This window comes from Desmodus rotundus, chromosome 2 (genome assembly GCF_022682495.2).
Source record: "Desmodus rotundus isolate HL8 chromosome 2, HLdesRot8A.1, whole genome shotgun sequence".
In the NCBI taxonomy this organism is placed as follows: Eukaryota; Metazoa; Chordata; class Mammalia; order Chiroptera; family Phyllostomidae; genus Desmodus; species Desmodus rotundus.
Window position 1 is genome coordinate 51,951,497 of NC_071388.1, and position 14,317 is coordinate 51,965,813.

Here is a 14,317-nt window from a genome sequence, read left to right on the forward strand (position 1 = left end):
CCATCAGCACTTCTTAGTGTCTGTCTTTTCGCTTAAGGCCATCTTAGTGGGTGTGAAGTGGTCTCTCATTGTGGTGACATTTCTTTTCGTATAAACTTTGTTTTTGAACCGTTTTGATTTACGAGAAATTCAGATAGCAAAGTCCTGTGTGCTCCCACACTGACACAGTTTACCCTCTTAGTGACATTTTACGTCAGCACGGTGTGTTTGTTACAATTAGTGAACCAATATTATTATAGTATTCTTAACTGAAGTACATAGTTTATCCATATTTTCCTAGATTTTAACTTAAAGTCCTTTTTTTGTTTCAAGGTCCCACTTATGATATCGTACATTTACTTGTCATTTCTCTGTGGGCTTCTGTTGGCTGTGACAGTTCTCGGACTGTCCTGGGTTATTTTTTTTTTTAATGACCTGGAGAATTTTGAGGAGTGAACTTTGTTGTAGATACATTACAGGATGCCCCTCTTTTGGAATTTGTCTCATTTTTCTTTTTTTCCTTATGAATAGGTTGTGGTGACATGGGCTTTTACTATGAAAAAAATTAGAGCAATTCACTTGAAGTATAAAAATACACAATCACAGAATTGGAAATGAGCAGAAGTGTACTTAAGAAATTCTTAGGAATTTAAACAATTCAGTTGTCTCTGCAAGATGACCAAGATGTTTAACTCAAGATGTATTTTCATAGCAAGGATTTGATCATCTTGAAGATAATCAGATTAAGTAGTAGTTTATTTTTGAGACTGTCATTACATAGTATCTAATCTAAGGATAAAGGCAAAGGTATATTTTTCACTGCTTGAAATAACTGGGAATATTGTTTTGCTTGTAATAAAGTTAACAGAAACTCAGATTCAGGAGAATTCCACGGCATTGAGGCAGCAAGAGTCTGTCTAACATATAGTGAGTACTTCCACCTACATCAGTTCCACTGACCTTCACAACTGCCTTGTGCAGGGGGAGGGACCGAGGCTCAGAGAATCTGTGTCTCTGACTTACGCAGCTGTTGGCGGTTGAGCCGAGAATTGAACCTAGGGCTCTGGGAGTCTGTAGCCTACTGTCTATCTCAGGATCCGGGGTTTCCAGTGGTTTTAAGTCAGGAATGTATGAAGGGACATAGGCTTGAGTCCTTATCTTACTGGACATTTTTACCACCAGCTGGCAGAGATGGCACCTCCATGTTCAAGGCCCCTCCGGAGTCAGTCTGGTTAAGAGCATATTGTTGATTGCCAGCAGAGGAAAACCGCACCAGCTGTGCCCAGGGCACTACAACATTGCATCTGCCTGCCTGTGGAGTCGTGACTCTAGTGCCACATGCGGCTCCTGCAAATGGAGCCCAGGGGTCGTAAGGCAGGAAAGGAACCAGGTGGGTGGACCTCACCAAGGCTCGTGGGTGGTTACAACACTCAGTGTCCGTCACTCGGTGCAGGTCTCAGTCGGTTCTGAAGTCCTTTTGATAAGTGAGTGGCATAAAAGGTTTGATTTTGAACTTTTACCTTTGAGTCAAATTAAATGTGGTAATAATCTACAAATGCACTTGAAATGAAATAATAATGTTGCACAGATACCTGTCTGAGGAAGGTTTGGAAAATTTCCCTACTTATGCAGCTAATCCTTGTAAATGGCCTGAGGTGGTTGATCACAGGCAGATAGAAGGTTTCTTTCTGCTCAGACTTTCTTTAGAAGTCAGGATTGAGTAGGGTATGTTTCGGTAACAAATTAATGCTGAAATCTTCGTTGATTTCTTGTTCCCATAAATGTCAGTGTGCACTGGCTGTTCTTCTTGCAGCTCATCTATATGCGCTGTCTCCGAGAAACAAGTTGCTGTGGTTTTGTTTTTACACGGGGCTTCCAAATCGTCTTAGCAAGGAAGGGGAGCTCCAGGATCACACTGAAAGAATCTGGCCGAGAGAGAGAGAGAGAGAGAGAGAGAGAGAGAGAGAGAGAGAGAGATCGATCAGTTGTACTCACAGCCCATTGGCTAGAACTAATCACATGACCCCCTGGAGGTGAGGGAGAACACCTGGCTACTCAGTGAGCAATAAATGCTTCTGCCCACCTTCTTTGGAGCAAGATAACTGGTTAGTTTGCGAAACAAACAAAAATAAAACACAAAAACAGTTCCAGTGAAGACAGAAAAGTATACTGAAATGTTTAGTAATTAATTAAATTAAATCAGACTGAGTACTGTGATTTCACCTCCAAAATAAATATTCTCCAGTTCCATCTTGCCTTGTCAGAAATGGCCTACATTAGAACTGTCACCAGGCTGATATCTCTCCTGTAGAAATGAGCTGTCACTGTACTTCCTTACAAAGGAGGCTCCCTAGGTGGAAGGCCACACTCTTTTATGTTGAACCAGGAGGAAAAGGACAACAGAAACCATTCTTGTCCTAGAAAGTCTGAGTAGAAAGGCAAGCAATTGTGATATTTTATTTTCCCTTTTAAGTGCTGACCTTGGAAAGAAAGAAGTAGGAGAAGAGTTTCGAAAATCAAATATGTACCTTGACACTGACTGACTAATCTAATCTTACAGGCAAACTTTAGGAGTCTGAGAGATACCCTGCCGGGGCCTCACTGGAGCCAGTCTCCGACTATGATACCGCAGCCCTCGATGGGGCAATAGCAGTACTTTCAACCAGTTCACTGTACCTGCCAACAGCAGCCGATGTGAGACAAGAACAGATCTTTGCACGCTGATATTGCACAGTGGTCATTTCCTAATTCATTAACAATTCTTAAACTTTCTCTGAGATCTAGTTTATTGCGAAATGAAAAGGGCTATTAGGTGATAGGGTCTTTCTAAAAACAATAAGCTTTTATTTGCTCTATATATAATTTAAAAAATTAAATGTGCCATAAAATGCTGTATTTGGTAACTTTGGATAATGGAATTTTTGTCCCGTGATGACACAGGATCTGGCTATTTTTTTCTTTTATGAGTCCTGATCTTTTAAGGAACCAGAAATGTTGAAAAGAAAATTGGCTTTTATATTGAGTCCCTTTACCCTCTGTCACCTTTCACCAGGAGTCTGGGCCACTTGGGGGTAAACACTTGCCCATTGGTTCATGATTCCTACAGTTATGGCTTCATGACTGAAAATGGAAGCAGCAACCAGTTGCAGAGAAAATAAGATACATATGTTTCTTTCTTCCCACTGCACAGCACTATAATTAGAGTTCAGGGATATCTTGGCAAATTCACAGTGGCAGGATATGAAGCTTGTGCCTTGTGCGTGCCTCCTGTTGGTTCATGGGTGCCCTGTGGACAACAGGCAGTGGGAAAGTGAGGATGGCGGTGGATCATAAGGATTGCGGCAACTTACTTACACCTTAACGGTGTGAGAGTCACTGGCTTAGCCTGGTGTTATCCTGTGGAAATGTGGGCTCAGTATTGCCAGACCTTCTGATTTTCAAAGATAAAATAGAAATGTGATTTTTATGTTAGTTCCTAATTATTATATGTTAGCTCCAAAATTAAAAAAAAAAAAACACTTAGTGAGCCACACAGGACATGTGTTTAGGCAGGATTTGATCCCATTTGTCCCTTTGGCAGCCAGGAGAGGCCTCTTGGTTCGCTGAAGAAGTTACAGGAGCCCTGCCTGAGATGGGGTGGGGCAGGAGTATGGAGGTACAGAATGCAAGACCCGGCATGGGTTTCACTCTCTTCTTTTCTGGTTTGGCTGATGAGACTGTGTCTTAATTTCGTTGCTCTTCTTAAGGAAAACTTTTTGCTATCCTGATTTACCTCCTGGAGAAAGAGGGACTGGGGATATAAAGAGGGACTGTTGGGGGCTCCAGGAGCTGAGTGGGGCTGAGCATAGGGGAAGAAGACTGGCTCCACTGCAGGGGGTGAAGCTGGAGTGTCATCTAAGACCCCTCAAAAGCATCATATAGCAGGGGTGTCCAACCCACAGGCTGCATGCAGCCCAGGCTGGCTGTGAATTTGGCCCCACACAAAATCAAAAATTTACTTATAACTGATGAGTGAAAAAAAGGTTTTGTTAGTGTTTGTGCATTTAATGTGTGGCCCAAGACAACTCTTCTTCTTCCAGTGTGGTCCAGAGATGCCAAAGGTTGGACACCCCTGAAGGATGTGGATAGGTGGGCAGAATATGGCATTGAAGCAGACCTGCCAGACCCTGGGATGGCAAGTAGGGGTAGGAGGAGTGGCCATGAGGTGCCTGAGGCTCTGAAGAACAGCAGGAGGGCTTGGCTTGGCTGTGGGTGGGGAGGGAGGTGTTGAGTCAGCCAACCTCATTTGGATAGTTGTTGATGATTAACTCAGAGAAATCATCTAGGCAGCATTTCTGGAAGGCCCTAGATCATTTTCTCTCCAGTTACACCACTTGGAGGACTGTCTGTTCTTTAAGGAGCAGGAATATCATTCAGTACCCACAGCTGATGACATCTGGCTGCAGCACTGTGGCTTAGACAAGACAAGGGTCACAGTGCTTCCAGAATGAGGTCACACCTTTGGAATTTATAGTCATATTTTCTGTCATTCCCACAGCCATTATGCTGAGTGCTTTTGGGTTCAAGGGGCTGATGATTCATTCTGTTCTCTTTATTATCTAAGCTGATTAAGAAACATAGGCCTTTCAGATAGAGTTCAAAATAATGACTTTATTCCTAGTACAGCTGAACCAGGATTGCAAGTTGGGCCTGTGTGGCCAAGTGGTCTTCCTCATACCTTTCCTCCCGGAATTTTAGCTTCCACACATCCCATCCCAGGCTTACCTGCTGGACAGTTGCCTCTGGGTTGCTTACCATATGGAAGAAGGGGAGAGCTCTTGTGTTCTGAAGACAAGTTACTGCTAAAGAGGGAAGGGGCAAGCCATGTGAGGACAATGGCCTTGAATACTTTGGCCTCATTCAGTAAAGCCGTGGTTCTCAAAGTGTGGTCCCCAGACGAGCAGTGTCAGTGTTACCTTAAAACTTGTTAGGAATGCAGCCCTGGTTGGTGTGGCTCAGTGGATGGAGCACTGGCCTGTGAACCCAAGGGTCACCAGTTCTATTCCCAGACAGGGCACATGCCTGGGTTAGGGGCCAGGTCCTTAGTAGGGGGCGCATGAGAGGCAACCACACATTGATGTTTCTCTCCCTGTCTTCCTCCCTCCCTCCCCTCTAAAAATAAATAAATAAATAATCTTTTTAAAAAAAGAATAAAAACTCGTTAGAATCTACAGATTTGTGGTCTCCAATCCAGACCTAGAAGTTGGTGTTTTAACAAGCCCTCTCTGTGATTCTGTTGCGGTCAAAGGTTAAGGATCACTGCTGTACAGGAATGAGGTTCAGTGGACCCAAGACACTTACCCTCTCCCCGGTGAGATGAAGCAGTTCCTCTCCTTTGGGGGGGAGAGAGAAAGGAGTGCAGAGACAGGCCAGAAGTACCGCTTTCACAATAGGCCCTCAGAGAAGCATAAAGTCAGGAGAATGGGTTTCCCCTGACAGCTAACCTTGCTCTCTCTAGAGAACCGTAGTCTGAGGACCAGAAGGTGCAAACACAAAGACTTTCTTCAGATGCCCTTTTTCTCACCTGTAAATGTTTCCTGCCTTTTCTGTGAAGTATAAACACAAGATGAAGGAATGATGAAGGAATAAAGACAAGCAGAGACAGGAAGAACATTAAGGATAGAGAAAAAGTAATGAAGTCAGTATTGTATTCCTTCCAACATCATCCTTTACAACCGATCGTTTGTTTTGTGTTGCACTAGTTAAAAATATAGTCTCCAATTTATTTTTCTAGTCGGAACCCAGCTACTGGCTGTTTGACTGTGATGGTGTCATCAGTCGTTGGCGTGGACTCAGCCGCACTGATGTTTGCTTCCTGTTTGTGTCCATTCGTGTTCATGTTATTGAACTCTATTGTTCAGGGACGTGATTGTTTATGTCCTTTGTATTTAGTTGACAGAGGAGATTATTTAAACTTGCTCTGTAACCTGGAGCCTGTTAGGTCTCACTTTCAGCAGTTTTCAAATTAGAATGGAGGCCTGGTTAGTCACTGAAATACTCAGTAATTATTGTCTCGACAATCCATACAGTTGGCATTTAATGTTCTCAGGCGAAAATAGAGATACATTTCCCAAATGCTTGTGCTTGGGGAAAATGTCTTTTTGCTTTAGTCCACCCTTTTAGAGGTATGGTATAAAATTATGCCTCTTGGGGTTTATATAACCTCAAAGAGATAGGATGTTATGGTTTCCTTCACTTCCTTTCCACAACACAGTGTCTTGTAAACATACCCAATACCATGCAGTCCGGAGTGGACGCTTGTTTCTATTAAATATTTAGTCTTTTCAGATACTGTACGGGAATGAAAAATGCTACAGAATTCAAACTACTTCTGCTTATAAACATGTGCTCTGACGACATCCAAAAATGGAATTATGGTGGTGTTAGTAATCACCGTCACCGACCACTTACTCTCGTTCAAGAACTGCTGAATCTGTAATTACAACCCTGCGGGTAGGGAGATCTTGTCATTCCCTTTATACAAATGAGGAAAACTGAGGTGCAGAGAACTTGTGACTTGCCCAAAACACTCCATTGTTAAGAGACAGCAGGAGAATCAAATCCATGTCTGTTTATATCAGAACTATACCCTTAACTGTCTAGTCTGTTCTGTGGGCTACTTGTTAGGCTAACTTCTGACAAGAATTGCATTTTGGGCCTTGGTCAGAATCGGAGAGGTCGCAGGTGGTTGGTGGGAGAAGTGGGGAATGCTTTCAGCAATGTTAGTCACTTATTAGGGGACAAAATTTTGATCCTAATTAGATTCCTGGGCCTTACCCTAACTAAAACTTCTGAATGACAGCCCTTGGGATGAGATCCAGAAATCCTCATTTAACATAAGCTCCACAGGGTGATCTTAAGACTATTAATGAGAATCACTGTATCTAATTGCAGTGGCACTTAATGGGTAACATTTAATGTCGATTGTAGCGATCTCTGGGCCCTCGTCTGTTAGGTAGGATTAAGACAGGGAGGCATCCCTGCTCATCACTATTGGGAGAATCTTGAATATTTTAATTTTTTAATTTTTTAAGCTGCTAAACTGAATATCTGACTACCTTCCAATTTGTGTGTATAACCTATCAGGGGGAAGATTTAAGGAGAGCTGTAAAATCAATATTGGCCCCCTCCCCCTCTGCTTCTCCCAAATGATGGCTTTTCTCCCTTGTGGGCACTGTGAAGCCAAGGTGATAAGAACATCCTGTTTCAAATAAAACTGTTTGAGCCCATGTTAGTTTTCTATTGATCCCATAACAAAATGCCATAAATTTAGTAACTGAAAACGCACGCTTGTTTTCTGACAGTTCATCCATAGGTCAGAAGTCCAGCACGTGCTCAGCAGGCTGAAATCAAGCTGCTGGCAGGGCTGAATTCCTCTCTGCAGGCCCAGAGTAGGATCTCTTTCACGGCTCATTTGCGGTGTTGGCAGAATTCGGTTTCTTGAGGTGGTCGGCCTGCGATCACCGCTTTATTACTGGATGTAAACCGAAGGCCATTCTCAGCCTCTGGAGTCCGCCTGCATTTCTTGGCTCATGGCCTCGTTCCTCTGCCTTCACAATCAGCACACCTTGGATCTCTCCTCCTCGTTTTATTTCATCTCAGCCATCAGGGAAAGGTTCTTTGCTCTTTGACCCCTGTGATTAGACTGGGCCTGTCTAGATGTTCTAAGATAATCTGCCCATTCCAAGGTCCTTACCCTCAATCACATCTGCAAAGTCCCTCTTGCCATGTAAGGTAACATATTCACGGGTTCCGGGGATTAGGGTTTGGGGCACATTTGGGGGGAACTATTCTGCCTGCCATGGATACATTGTCTGCCTTTGTTGACAGATAAGCCAGTGGTGGTTAATGGTGCCAGTGGGGCTCCAGGCACTAATGTTGGTGTGTATGAGAAAATGTGACTTAAGTGGACATTTTTCTAAATTGAAATCATCTCAGGGTCAGATGCCCAAACAAGTGGTTTTAGAAAGAATGTGTCAGGGTTTTTGTATATGGGTGTGTCAAGCAGAGCTGCAGCAACACTTACCTCTGTGATCTCAAAGGGAGGTAATTCACCTTGTGCCTGCTTCTCTGGTCGTTTACCTTTGGGATAAGATTATTATGGTGGGAAATAGGCACACTCATGCAGCCAGGATATTTGCTTTCGGCTCCTCATTGCGTGCCCTCTGCTGTCAGGCTTTCTCAGTTTTGTTCATGCACTTCCAGCTGCCAAGTGTGCCCTTTTAAAAAAAATCTTTATACCCATTTATCTGTAATAATACATATTTATGACAAATTTTGATACCTACTTACTCTAGGGAATACTTTCCAAGGTGCTAAAGTGTGGAATCAACCCACTTTTACTGGTAGCTGACTTGAAATGATGAAAAGAATCCATGTCCTCTGGTAGTCTTTCAAGGTTGTTTTTGCGGTTTTCTCTATGATGTTGTCCTCCCTAAATCTGTGTGGCACTGAAGAAGCCCTTGCAGCATCTTGGACATAGTAGGTACTCAGAACCGCCTGTTGAACTGATGCGCCCAAACTCTGCAAGGTATGCGTATTTATCGTTTCCTTACAATGTTATTAATAGAAGAACGCTGCTAAGAATGTTTGATTCAACGTAACTAAAACTGGGACTTCAGAGATGAAGTTTCCAATCACCTTTGACTAAATACGTTCATTTATGTCCTGTCAGGCCAAAGAGTAGACCTTTTTGCTTTGTTTTTGAATCTTTATAGTATACAAGCAGAAAAATGTACAAATCATAACTGTACAACTTGATGAATTTTCACGAAATGTCTCATGAAATCAACCCCTATACCAGGAAGCCAAATTATTACCAGAACCCCAGAAACCTCCTTGCTTCCTTCCAGGGGCCTCCACTCTCGAGGATAGCTGCTGCCCTGATGTTTTAGAAGGTTGAGGAATGGGTAGAAACTGTTTTTTAAGATACAGAAAAAATTCTTTAAATATTGTAGAAATACTTCTTAAAACAAACCTCCAAATAAGCATACGTGAGTTTACAGAGATTTAAAAGATGTGGCTCGTGCCCTGAAGGTACAAACACGGAAAAGTAAATTCTCTTCTAAATGTTCTTGTTTTTTTTTCAAAAAAACAAGAACAAGTGGTTGGAGTTACAGAAGGAACTTTGAGTATGATTATTACTTTTCAATGTTTTTTGAGTCATTGCAATGGCTCTAACTATACTTTTGCCTTCACAAGTTGTTAAAACTGCACCACGCACTTGGCCTTGATCAGTGACTCGGCACCACAACATTTTCTACACAGCTGTTATTGAGACCAAATCAGTATGTTTTCTCCGGAATTTTGGTTGAGTTTCATAGTAGGCATTCAAGAAAAAAACAGAACAACAAAACTGTCCACAAGGGTAGCAGCCACCATGCCGCGCATTTTAACTGTCTACCACGCTCCCTAAGAGTGGGCAGTGAAGTTGCTTGTAACAAGGTGAAGTGGATAGAATGTTAGAGAAGTTGGATTCAGGGCTGTAAGTTCCCTTATTTCCTACCTGTTTTCTGTGTTCAAGGATCACATTATTTCTAAAGGGAAAACACTGGAAAGTGCCTTACCAACCAACATGAATGCTTATTAAATAAATCATGGTATAGTCATAATGTGGACTATTAAGAAACATGAAAGGCCTGTTTCCAAAAAGTGCTTAATGACATGGGAAACACTTAATAAAGTTACCCAAAACTACACAGGGTGGGCAAAAGTGGGTTTACAGATATGAGAATGTGAAAGTTTATTCTTGTGTTACTTATTAGTTATTGTATTACTTTCCATATGAACGATTGTAAACCTACTTCTGTCCCACCCTCTGTATTCGCGCACATGTGCATAGAAGACAGACTGGAAGTTCATCACATACGGGCACTGGTTGTTTGTGAATGGTGTGCTTAAGATCCATTTATATTTTCTTATTTTCTAAATATTTTCACTTTATATATTACTTTTTAAGAAATCAGAAAACAACCACACTGGATCCATTTTCTAGAAGGTTGCATTGGGTACACAATAGACTTTTCCTGCAAAGTGAAGTCGTCAAGGGAAATCAGACCTGGTGACTTCATACTTCAGCTGGAGGTCAGCAGAATTTCACCCCACAGCAGCAGCGTCGCAAATGTCCCTAAATAATGGAAATTTTGATGCAAGAAACAGTAACGCTCCCTTCATCCAGCTATCCCTGTAGGAATCCCAAAGGCCACATCATTTGTACCCCCCACATGTACTTGGAGCCTCTGTTGCCCCAGGCCCAGTGAAGGGAGCCTCAGCATTGCAGAGGTAACCTGGGCTGCACCACTTGGACAGAGTGTTCCTTATATTGGTGCGGAATTTGTCTCTCGGTATTTCTGCTTAATGGTCCGAGTTCTACCATTCTGTGGCCACACAGAGCAGCAGTAGGCCTTTTTTAATACAGGCGCCTTCTAAATATTAAATGCATGTGTGTGTGCTTTTAGCAATCACTGAGGCATAATTTAGGTATAATAGACAGTACCCATTTAAATTGGACGATTCAATAATTTTTGATAGGTTATACAGCTACAATATCATCACCACCTCAAGATGCAGAACATTTTTATCCCCCCCAAAGTCTCTTCACGTCCCTTTGCGGCCATTGCTCTCCTTTCTCTCCCCATGCGTTAGTTTGCGTCTTCTAGAATTTCATGTCAATGGAATTATACAGTATGTACTTTCATTTTTAAACTGGCTTATTACATACACACCCTTAACTTTTTCTTTCACTTTGTGATGCAATTTAATAACAGCTGTTCTTTCCTTTCAGGAAGCTATCATAAAAGGTATTTCAGACTTCCTCTTCCGAGAATTAACCATTCAGTGAAAACAGACTATAGATTTTACAAGTGAACTTGTTCTTGCCTCACTTAAAGAGTAGAATGGGACTATAGCCCTTGAGGCACTTCCTCGCTTTCACACTATATAATGCTATATAATGTTTCCAGTTACCATTCAAAGGTAATTTTGGACATTTACTTAAAATTAGTCCAATGACAAAAAAAATCAGTAGGGTATAGTTTTTTTTAAATGTTTACACAATTTTCTAATTATAGGAATCTCAATATGTACTTAATTGCTAAATGATTTTTCATATGGTGAAAACCAAATTGCTATTTCAAAATTAAAATGACAAAGGAATATTTATAAAAATATAGACCCCATAGGGAGGTCCCATTTCATAGGAAGAAGACCTGATTTAGTAAAATTTAGAAGGTAATGTGAATATCCTGATATATTTTAAGCACAGTCATAATCCAGCAGAATTGTTGACGGCGTCTACATTTTACCTCTTTTTTTTTTAATACTTTTTAGCCACACCCATGTTGTAAATTGGCCTTTCTACTTGAGACCAAGTTCTTTGAAGATTAAAATCCGTAGTAGTAGGCAGAACACTTCATTGTGGAGTTGCTGGTTTTCTTTGGTCAAACACTGAATTTGGCAGAGGATTATTTGTGAATACACAGTTTACAGAGCCTGATTTTACATCTTCTGGATTTGTTTTCTTGGACCTCCAAATCTCAGGTGATAAGATCAACAGAAGCAGGTACGCACAGTTTTTCCTTATGTTAATAGCAGTGAGCTAGCCTCGGACTCCAGAGCTGCTATTTTAATGATTGTTCCATTGAGAGAAACACTTCATGGTTTTCTGTTTGTTTGTCTGCTTGTTTGTTGTCTAGGGCATTTCTTGCTTTTGGGATCGGACTTTGCCTGATCAGTACAGATGGTAACCATGGTGTAAGAATCACATAATTTTTTATTCTCTTAGTTTTCCTGTTTTAAAAACTACTTCCTTAAGCAACACTTGTTAGGCAAAACAGGACTGTTTGGGTTTATTCAGGGTTGGATTAAAAAATTGAAATTTATAATTTTCAATTCGGCTTTAATTTTCCCTTTGGGAATATGTATAAAGACTTAGGAAAATGCTAAAGTGACTGAGTAGTGCATCTGGGATGTATCTGTGTTCCTGCTTCAAAGCCTGAGCCTTCAGTCTGATGCAGCAGCTCTTCCAGTCTACGGTGTAATCATGGATGAGCAAAACTCCTTTTTTTCTAAAGGGATTCCACCGAGACATAAAACAAATGGTAATAGAACATTGCCGGTCCAAGTGATGTGGGCAGATTATATGCCAGCATCTGAAGTCTGAAGAAAATATCTGAGTTGAAATAAATTGTCTATCTTTACTTTTGCTCTTCTACATTTTAAGTGCCAAAGTGTATTTGGAGGTAGTGCTCTTGCTTCAAAGCTTTTTTCACTGTTTTATTGAAGACTTTCATAAACAGTTTCCTTATAAATAGCGTATAGATAAGCATGTTCCCTGTCACTTTGAGCACTTTTCTTGGTTCCTGAAGTTGACTAAGAACCATATATCCCCACCCTGGGAGCTGCAGTGGTCTGTCTTTAGCTCTTTTCTTAGTAAAGCAGAAAATGAGCAGTTCCCAGCCCGTGTAAAGCTGAGACGGTCTTAAATGATGCATGTCGAGGAAACCTGGTTACTGATACTGCTGGCAATTTGCATAGGTCTCAGTGCCAAAGAATTAAATACTCCTGAGTTTTCTTAAAAGAGGCCAGCTTTTTAAAAGTTAAGTATGTTCCCTTTTGCAGTGACCTGAGCTCTCAAACCTAAGTAGAAAGTTAGGACTTCACCTACTCGGGTGTATGAAGCAGTCAACCATTTAAATTTATTTATATAGTGGCTGTGTGGTTTTTAGAGAAACAGCACATTATGACCAGTTAACTCTGGAATGTGAATGCCATGGACAAATTTCACATGGTTCTTTTAAAAAAACAACAAGACACACTCTTTATGACTTTCTTAGGAACCAGCATTCCCTTCCCTGTGTTGTGTCCAGAATCCAGCAAAGACTGTGCCTTGTGCCAGTCCTTTCAAAATGAACCAGCCAAAATGCTAAATTGTGTTCTTGCAGAGGAGAGGGGGATAGCATTCCTTTATGCTCCCCAGTTTAGATCAGCTTACTAGCCAACAAGCATGATATTTGATTACCCTTATTATGTTACTTTGCATAGCTACAAATGTTACTAATGGTGTGGCCTTTTCTAGCCATTCAAAATTCCATGCTCCTGCGGACTGAGTCAGTTCTGTAAAAGACACTGTTGCTGAGGCCCCAGCTTTAAGAGCCTGCAGAGGAAAGAGCGGCCCCGGGGGTTAGGAGTGCACTGGAAGCATCTTGAACTCCTTGCTTTTTCTTCTGAGTGCTGACTTTATTCTTTAATGCCCAGTGTGTCTGGCTTGAATTGCTTTAAGAATTCTAAAGGTCTGTGGACCTTTCTCACCACATCCTTCTATTGAAATTGAGGTTTTCAGGGTTCTTTCACTCTTTCCTTCCAACTGTTTACAACCCAGTTCTCAGTCTTGGAGGGTAGAAGAGATGCTATTTTTTAACCAGCAAAAATGTGCTGTTAGATGGATTTCATAATGTCCTTAACTAATATTTCATTGACAGTGTATACACCAGGGCAATGTGTACTGTCCATGACTGTGTAAAGCTGTAGTTTGATAGTCTTGGTAATTTTGAATTGTATGTCCAACTTGTGGTCACATGTACCCCTATTTCATTTTCTCATGTAGCTGGTGAAGACTCACTCTAGGCTCTGCCATTTTCTTATGCTTGTGATACATTTTCAGTACCTTGTTTCTTGCAGGCATCTTTTAAAGCTACTTGGCCGTTTGGTGAAGATAGGTTTGATATCAGCTAGATTATGTAACCCACTAACCTACTCCACCAGCTATACATAAGCTCCAGGATGTCAAGTATGGGAAGTGACCGAAGCAGTGACAGCCCAGTGTGCAGCCTCTGCTTTGTGGCATGTCCTTTCCTGTCCTGGAGTATCACTTGAAGTGTTTGTGACATGGGATCCTTTGTCAAAAGGACTAAGGAGTCTAGTGAAAATACATATGTTAGCTACTTAGAAATCTAGTTTCATTCCCTAATATTTCCTAATTGTTACTTCTGCACTCAAGTGGAGACCATTGTTATTGGTGACTGTGTTGTCTTCTGACTACATGAGGTACGGCCTCACAAAGATGTGGCCTCGGTTTCCTCATCTGTAAATAGAGGGGGTTGGACTAGATGACTTTTAAGGGTTTTATCTGGATTTTTACCCCATTTAGTTTTTTTTATTTTAATCTACGTCTGAGGGTGAATTTTCATGGCTTTAGAGAAAGAGGAAGGGAGAGAGAGAAATGCCAATGTGAGAGAGAAACATTGATCAGGTGTTTCCTCTGTGCACCTGGACCTGGGATCCAACCCGAAACTTAGGCATG

At 41.5% G+C, this 14,317-nt stretch overlaps 1 protein-coding gene across 2 annotated transcripts in view; it reads left to right on the forward strand.

The window, feature by feature from the left end:
- The window catches only part of PLS1 (plastin 1), a 93,743-nt gene that overhangs the window by 12,114 nt on the left and 67,312 nt on the right, over positions 1–14,317 (forward strand). The window contains exon 1 of one of the 2 annotated variants that reach the window (XM_024556327.4): positions 11,392–11,578. The exons of the other annotated variant lie outside the window; for it this stretch is intronic. The gene's annotated coding sequence lies outside the window, so the exon portion shown is untranslated. Of the gene's footprint in view, positions 1–11,391; positions 11,579–14,317 lie in introns of those variants that run through there. 2 annotated transcript variants of the gene reach the window in all.